The 8,398-nt window shown below is 28.5% G+C and overlaps 1 pseudogene; it reads right to left on the bottom strand.

The window, feature by feature from the left end:
- Nucleotides 1-446: 446 nt before the first annotated feature.
- Nucleotides 447-1,540, bottom strand: LOC116122261 (annotated as a pseudogene).
- Nucleotides 1,541-8,398: the final 6,858 nt, after the last annotated feature.

Genomic DNA, 8,398 nt, shown 5'->3' on the forward strand with positions numbered 1-8,398 from the left:
CAATTCAAGGTGCAAAAAATGTAAATATATAAGTATAATATATTGAAAATAGAGAAATCCTTATGACTCAATTGTAACGCGTAAATGATGGATAAAATACTCAATTGCGTATTACTTTGAAACCATTTCATTTTGAAATAACATTAATTGACAACAAAAGATCAGCTTGAAGCAATAGAAACTGAATTTTTACCATATGTACATAATGATACAGATAAATAATACTTTTCCCATGGGAGAAGATCATCATGCAAGTGTTACAAGGTTGGCGACCTAAAACGAAAGCGTTAGGAGGATGACAACCTAAAACACAACAGACTGATTCTATATGTGCTTATTCAACAACATATTATGTAGATATTACGTACAATCAAAACAATACGTAAAGAAGAGGTACATAGACTGTAGTTTCTGACCACTAAATTACAGTCTCTACAGTGTTCTAATCAAAGAGCAAGAGACCTCGCCTCATCTATTTTCCATAGGCCTTCCTCATATTTGTACCACATTAGAAAGCCTTCATCACTTCGAGTACACTGGCACATGATGCAAGATTGCTCAGTACTTGTCAAGAACTCACATAATCGATTAGCCTTCTGCAAGATAATTTTATCTAGCTTCTTAATAATTTTTTCGAGCATCGGTGGAGGAAGCAATGGACCTTCTATGAGAAGGCAATGTGATATGTTCAGGACTTCCAGGTTTGGTAGGTCATCCAATATAAGTATTAGGGCATCTTTAACTATCATTAAGCATCTCAGGGTCAAAACCTTCAAGTTCGGATGAAACTTGACTATCGTGGAAGCAAAGAGAATGTAAAAAGGACCCATGACCTTGAGTTCACTGAAGTTCTTGCAATTTAGGGCTATTTTCTCATAAGATAAGGGGGATTTGCTATACTAGGCATTGTCAGGGATTCAAGACATCTCCATTTACGAATGGCCTTGCAAATTGCATCCTTCTTTATTATGTTCCAAGCTGGCATAACAAGTTGCCTCAGTTGGGGGCACCTGCAGACAACGATATATAGTGGGTTACTTCCCAATTCATTATGCGAAAAAGAAAATTAAAGATGATAATCACTGGTATCAAAGGCAATGCCAAAGACTCAGTCAATAAATAGTAAGAATAAAAAAAATTACCTTTCAGCAAGGTTTTAAATAGAAACATAAAAAAATTATTTTTTAGCAATATAAGTAAATTGTTCGTCCCTTACATACAAATTGAAGTGAAAAATCAAGGTTCTTATGTATCCCCAGCTAAGACTCAATGAAATCTTCAACAAACAAGTCAATGTCTTATCAGAACACTCATCTACATAAACATATGGCTCTAATGGGATTTTGATGAAATTTGATCTCAACATTGACAAATCAAGAGTTTTCCAAAGCAGAGGATCACAACAAGCTGAACGCCATGAATTACAAACATGAGCAATCCTTGAAGTCAATTGGAAGACATCAAAAGGCATAAAGATTTTCACCAATATGTCAGTGTCTAGGTCCTCCCATCTTCTTACAGTAGAGGCACCCTCTTCCATTTGACCAGTTGCCCAATTATCTCATAGAAGTTTCAAAGCATCGACACGCCTACATAAGATGTCCACATAATCCATGTAGAATGCATAAAATATAATTCAATACATTAATTTAAATGCATTTAAAAAGATTCGTACTAATCGAATGTATCAAATACTTAATATACCTGCATAGAGATATAGATGAATGCAAACCATTTACATTTAAGGTAAATTAATACTTAACATTAAATGATTAAGACCAAAAAAGTTTATATTCATTGAATAAAATAATCAATTTTTCTTGGTAGAAACAACAATGAAACAACGTGTATATATATATATATATATATAACAAAATCAAATAATTAATGTTCAACAAAATAAAAATACCTTTATTAATTTAAAAAAATACTAAAAACAAGATTCAAATAACAATACTGACTCTCATTAATAATTAACATGATATTATCTACCAAATCAAAACACACAGAAAATTGTTCGCTATCCAGTATCCACACAAAAATTATATAAACCACTAAGACCATAACAACATCATAATATCCATGTACTGATTCCAAAAAAATTTCCACGAAAACAGTATGATTCCTTACAAAAGAACGAAAATACAACCCACAAATCTATTACAATTACCATCACTAATTGTGCAATGAATGATTGCAAAAGCAACTCAGAATAACAACACCACTCTTCAAGCAATACAGTTGACGTAAGTTTTACTAATATCATCATATTTCGTTAATCTGTTGATTTCATTGTTTTGTTAATCATACAGAAAATGGTATTTCAACTCCCAATAATTGAAACGAATTGTGTCGAATCACTTGTGTCTTTAGTTCTTAACAATTTTCTAATACATAAAAACCAAAATACATGTTAGAATTGATATTTAACTTAATCATATTTTGCACACTTTTTTATATATTCTTAATCATACAGGTAATGATATTATGATTACCAACTATTGAAACCATTATTTACACTTTTTTTTTTATTGTTGTGGATCTTGTGTTTGAAAACCATTATTTACCTTACAATTTACAAGTGCAAATCTCTAAACGAACAAACAAACGTAAAGGAAGTCTTACATAGAAGAAACATCTTCAAACAAGGAATCAAACTACCAACAATAACAACGATAGGGCTTTCAATTCTGAAGATACTTGCAGAAGCAGAAAATAAACATGCTTCGCTATTGCTTGGAACACATTTGTTCTTCGTGGAACATAATAGAAATAGAGGATTACAACAACTCATTGCAGCTTGCAAACAAAATGACAAGCAAGCAATGTATCAAACAGCCATTGCTTTAATCACTATGCACGATAGTAGAGGTATACAAATTATGATGAAATTAGTGAACTAACCAATCAATTCCACAAATTGAAAAATTGCAAGGAAATATTCAAGTCCATGACTCCAACTGAAACAATTCTCATTAAAAGGAGAATATTTCAGACTTGCAACAAAGAGAATCAAAATTGTATACATTGGGACAGATCAACATCGCCATAAAATATCACATGTCGAAGATGTAATGTAGATTACCAAATAGTATGTATAAAATATAATTTTTAGTAAGTTCCTTATATGATTTATTACACATGTAAAACTTTAAATGCTTTTTAATTTATTCTGAAAATAGAAGTTAAAACACATTGGATTGTCTACACATGTTCAACAAACATCAATCGAAATATATTATAATATAAATTAACAAAATCTATAAATAACCATTCCTATCACACATCGAAAAAAACTTCCATTCTATTATCAACCAAATTAAGCCCCACGCCGAACGATAACATTCATCTGGAGCCCAATTGCCAAACCATTATTCACTATCCAACCAATATATTATAACATCATTATGACGTTTCTAACTTAAATACTTAACAAAATATTTATTACGCTTTTTTTTTGATGTTGTGAAAACGGTTTGCTACCGTTTCGTATCCTCTTATCCAAAAAGTTATTAACGTTTTTTCAATCGACGTGTTTACTTATTACTAGACATCTATTCGTTTTCCCAAAGCACCTTTTGTATTCTCAAAAAATAAACAAATAATTGTAAATTTTAAATAAATAATTTACATAATATTAAAGTGATACCTAGACAAATTCAAAGAAATCATTGACCAGATGTTAAGATAAAATTAATAATTGTACCTCTATAATTATTAATATCAATTGTAGACAGATGTTATTAAATCACTTATGCAAGTTGACAAGACTCCCTAAATATTATATGGTCTAATTGTACAATTGATATTATTTTTGCAGACATATCTTTGATATTCGATGTCATATTTTAATGCATATACATTTTTACCACCTTTTCCAATCTATTCTTGTTATCCTTTCTATTAAACTTGTGCCAATAAGATTTTATTCTTCTTAAACAACCATGTTTATTTATTATAACATCTTTATTTGTATTCCATCTGTTTCTTTTGTATTCCTAATTAAACAAAACAAATCAAAAAATGTTGTGCTGTGAATCAACAAAATTTTAATTAAAAAAGATACTCGATAAAACATAAACAATTAAACCAGACCAATGCTGAACCATATTAATACTTTATAACCATATTGTCAAACTAAAATCAACTACTTAATTAATATATTATCACATCATCATAACATCTCTGACTTGGATATTTAACAAAATATATATTACCATTTCCTTTAAAACTGTGCCAATAAGATATCATTATTATTAAATCACCATGTTTATTTATTGTTGATTGGTGCATTGTACTATTATGTGATATTTTTAATGTGACATTACTGTTAAAAATCAGGATATTAGAATTTGGGTTAATGTACTTACTTTTTGATTGATGTGTTCAATATTTTGATGATGTTTGGTATTCTAATATTTAATGCCGTTCTTAATGTACTGCTTTTGTTAAAGTGTTGATCAAATAAATGATATTGTTTATGTAGATATTTATACGATATTAATGGAATTCATAAAAGCAAATATTTATTTGGATGAAACACGATCCATTTCCCACTACTTTAAAAATTCATACTAATCAAATGTATCAAACGTTTAATATACCTATATAGAAATTTAGCTAAATGTGGACCGTTTACATTTAAATTTAATTAATACTTAACATTAAATGATTAATACAAACATCATTAATTTACAAAACTATTAAAACCCAGATTCAGATAACAACACTAACTCCCATTAATAATTAACTGAACACTAACTAAGAAGTAAAAAAAAAAAAAAAAAAAAAAAAAAAAAAAAAAAAAAAAAAAAACTATTCGCTACCCACACGCAAATTGTATAAACCACAAATACCTTATCGACAACATAATATCCATATACTTGCACCCAAAAAAACAGCACCAAAACATCATGATTCCTTACAAAAGAACAAAAAAAACAACCCATAGATGTGTTACAATTACCATCAGAAATTCTACAACGAATCATTGTAAAAGCAATTGACAAAGACGACACCGCTTTACAAGCAATACAGTTAACGTAAGTTTTACTAAAACCATCGTATTTCATTAATTTATTGATTTCATTATTTTCTTGGTCATACAGAAAATGATATTTATACAAAATGGTTAAACATACAACTAATAACAATAGGATAATGGTTTGTTCGGCAAGTGTCTTATAATGATAATGGTTAACCATACAAATGGTTATGCTGAACCATATGTATCTTTAGTTGTTAATAGTTTTCTAATACTCAAAAACCAAAATGCATTTTAGAATCCATATTTAACTGAGTCATATTTGGCACACTTATTTATTCTTAATTCCCTAATCATACACGTAATGGTATTATGATTCCCAACTATGGATTTTTTTTTTTTTTTAATTATTGCGAATCTGTGCTTCAAAACCATTATTTACAGTACAATTTACAGGTGCAAATCTCTGAACAAACAAGCAAACATAAAGCAAATATTACAAAGAAGGGACATCTCGAAACAACAACACAAATTGCCAACAATAACAACAACGGGACTTTCAATTCTGAAGACACTTGCAGAAGCATAAAATAAACAAGCTTTGCTACTGCTCGGAACACATTTGTTCTTCATCAAACATAATACACATATGGGATTACAACTACTAATTGCAGTTTGCCAAAAATATAACATGCAAACAATATATCACACTGTCGTTGCTCTGCTTACTATACATGACAACAGAGGTATACAAATTCTAATGAAATTAGTAAAACTACTTAATCGTTTCTGCAAACTGAAATATTGCAAGGAAGAATTCAAGTCCCTGACTCCAATTGCCACAATTCTCATTAAAAGACGAATATTTGGGACTTGGAACAAAGAGAACAAAATTGTATACACTAGGACAGATCAATGTCACTAGAAAATATCACATGTCGTAGATGTAACATGGATTACCAAATAGTTTGTATGAAAATTAATTTTTAGTAAGTTTCTTATGTAATTTCTTGCACATGTAAAAATGTAAATGCTTTTTAGTTTGTAAATGCTTTTTAGTTTAATCTGAAAATAAAAGTTAAAACTCACACAATTATCTACGATTGATCCAAATATTTAATAACTTATAAAGAAAAATTGATCACAAAATTACAATGATCGGTAAAACGTAAACAATATTTAATAAAAATGTTAAACACCAATGATTATGAGAATCTCAAATAATTAAACATGTTCGACAAACAGCAATCTAAATACCATTCCTATAACATATCAAAAAAAAAAAATTCATTCCATTATTGATTAGATTAAATTCCACGCCAAACCACAACATATTTTGGAAACCCGCCTGCCGAACCATTGTTAACTATTTATTACTCTTTCCTTTAATGCAGTGCAAACAGTTTGTACTATTTCATATCCCCTTACCGAATAAGTTGTTAACACTTTTTCAATCAACGTGTTTATCTGTTACTAGATGTCTGTTCATTTTCCCGGATCAATTTTTATATTGTTTGATACAGTACCCTAGAAATCGATTGGGTTGTCATGTTCTCAACTGCTAAACAAACAAGGCAATGATGAGAAAATAATCCCAAAAACTTTGAAGAACTGTATAGATAGACATACATTTTCAAAATCAATATGAGGATTATGGATATGAAGGAACCATCAGAATCTTACACTATGACAAAAATCCTTGCATAAAAGATTAGTTCAAATTATTTCGTCTGTTTGTTTCCTATTTCTATTTAGATAAAACAAATCAAGATATATTCTAATGTGAAGTAACAAAATTTTAATTGCAAGACTAAAATACTAGATAAAACATAAACAATATTTAATATTTTAATAGATATTTAATAACAATATTAGACAAAACTGTTTATGAAAATGTTAAAAAATTAAAGATATTCAACAAACATCAATCTAAATATATTATAATCTTAATTAAAAAAAACTATAAATAACCATTTCTATTACAAATTTAAAAAAAAAAAAAAAAACTTTTTTAGCATTATTGATTAAACAAGACCCAAGCCAAACTATATGCATGTTTCATAACCATATTGCCGAACCACAATTAAAAAATTAATAAATATATTATGACATCAGCATATCATTTCTGACTTATATACTTAACATAATATTTATTACGTTTCCTTTAAAAATGTATCAATAAGATTTTATTATTAATAAATCACAGTGTTTATTTATTATAATATCTCGTTGAACCATCATTAACTATCTAACTAATATGTTATAATATCATCATGATGTTTCTGACTTGCATACTTAACAAAATATTTATTATAGTTTTCTTTAATATTGTACAAATAGTCTACTAACGTTTTGTATTACCTTATCCAAACAATTATTATCAATTTTTCGATCGACACGTTTATTTATTACCAGTTGTCTATTCGGATTCCACATCTTCGCATCCTATTCTCCTATAAATATTACTCTGACATCAATCACCCATTTAACTTTCTTCAAATACTATACGCTTTAATTGTTCATTTCTTCTCCACAACTTAATTCGAAAATGGTCGACAAAGCATCACAACGAAAAGAATTTGCAACGAATATCAACAACGACCTCAACAACAATAATTCTCCACCAAGGCAACTAGAAGGTATGAATGTTCCACATCTTTTGTATCCTAAATTACAAAATGTCAAACAAAATGATAATACATATTTGCAGGAATATAAAAACCATTAAAAAAAAAAAATTGATATGTCGAGAGTTCATTTCATAATTATATTTACAGGCTCATGTTACTGTTTCCATATATTTATAAAATTTGATTGTATATTGTTTCTACAATTGGTTTAGACATTTTTCAAGGAATGCCAGAATTGAGGGAAATTCTCAAAAAAGTTGACACCAATCTGGATGATCTACATACTGCTAGAAACAAATTCAGAGAAGACATTGACCAGATGTTAGAAATCATGCAATCTGCTATGGATATTATCTATAACATAAACAAAAGAGAGTATGCATTTGCACTAGAGGAACTAAATAACTATAAGAGAAATAGAAAATAAACATCATCTACATCATCCAAACCCACTTCACAGTATGAAAAACCGATGTACTAATTTCTTTTATAATAAAAATATTATTCTCTATGTTCAACTTTATCTTGATTTTAATGTTACTCATTAATTGATTGAAATTTAGTACTCATTTTGTGAATATACAATTGTTCCTTTAATTGACTCATTGCATTTACTGTTTAATGAATCTACTAAAAATTCTTCATCGTGACATGCTGGTTTTGATTTAATTCTTCCATCCTCACACATTGGATTAGTATTAATAATAATTATATAAGTACATTACATAGGCATTCCAAAAATCTAACTATTTTGAATAAAAACGTATAAAGATGGAAGTTAATC

Source organism: Pistacia vera, unplaced genomic scaffold (assembly GCF_008641045.1).
Source record: "Pistacia vera cultivar Batoury unplaced genomic scaffold, PisVer_v2 Contig133, whole genome shotgun sequence".
NCBI classification, from domain to species: Eukaryota; Viridiplantae; Streptophyta; class Magnoliopsida; order Sapindales; family Anacardiaceae; genus Pistacia; species Pistacia vera.